Source organism: Mobula birostris, chromosome 28, assembly GCF_030028105.1.
Source record: "Mobula birostris isolate sMobBir1 chromosome 28, sMobBir1.hap1, whole genome shotgun sequence".
Taxonomy (NCBI): Eukaryota; Metazoa; Chordata; class Chondrichthyes; order Myliobatiformes; family Myliobatidae; genus Mobula; species Mobula birostris.
The window spans coordinates 7,651,535-7,652,722 of NC_092397.1; positions in this window are offsets into that span (position 1 = coordinate 7,651,535).

Sequence of the window (1,188 nt, forward strand, 5' to 3'; positions counted from 1 at the left end):
AACCCTCTGGTATTAGACATTCCAACCTTGGGAAACAGATACTTTCTGTCCACTCTATCTATGCCCCTCATAATCCTAAACCTCTATCAGATCTCCCCTCGGCCTCCAGTGCTTGAGAGAAAAGAACCCAAATTTGTCCAGCCTCTCATGATAGCACACGCCCTCTAAACCAGGCAGCATCCGGGTGAACCTCTTCTGCCCCCTCTCCAAAGCCCCAACATCTCTCCTATAGTGGGGCGACCGGAACCAAAACCCGGCACTCAACATCAGTAAGATGAAGGAGCTGATTGCGGACTTCAGGAAGGGTAGGACGAGGGAACACATACCAATCCTCACGGAGGGATCAGAATTGGAGGGAGTGAGCAGCTTCAAGTCCTTGGGTGTCAAGATCTCTGAGGATCGAACCTGGTCCCAACATATCGAAGTAGTCATAAAGAAGGTAAGACAGCGGCTATACTTTACTAGGAGTTTGAAGCGATTTGGCATGTCAACAAATACACTCAAAAACTTCTATAGTTGTACCATGGAGAGCATTCTGACAGGCTGCATCACTGGCTGGTATGGAGGGGCTGCTGCACAGGACCGAAAGAAGCTGCAGAAGGTTGTAAATCTAGTCAGCTCCATCTTGGGCACTAGCCTACAAAGTACCCAGGACATCTTTAGGCAGTGGTGTCTCAGAAAGGAAGCGTCCATTATTAAGGACCTCCAGCACCCAGGACATGCCCTTTTCTCACTGTTACCATCAGGGAGGAGGTACAGAAGCCTGAAGGCACAGACTCAGCGATTCAGGAACAGCTTCTTCCCCTCTGCCATCTGATTCCTAAATGGACTTTAAACTCTTGGACGCTACCTCACGTTTTTAATATACAGTATTTCTGTTTTTGCACATTTTTTAAATAATCTATTCAATATACATAATTGATTTACTCGTTTATTTATTATGTTTTATTTTATTTTATTATTATTATTGTTATTTTCTCTCTCTGCTAGATTATGTATTGCATTGAACTGCTGCTGCTAAGTTAACAAATTTCACGTCACATACTGGTGATTGTAAACCTGATTCTGATTCTGACTGTCAAGTCAAACTAGAGTTTTTAGATTATGAGGACACACAGTCCTCTTTTATTGTCATTTAGTAGTGCATGCATTAAGAAATGATACATTATTTCCTCTGGTGTGATAACA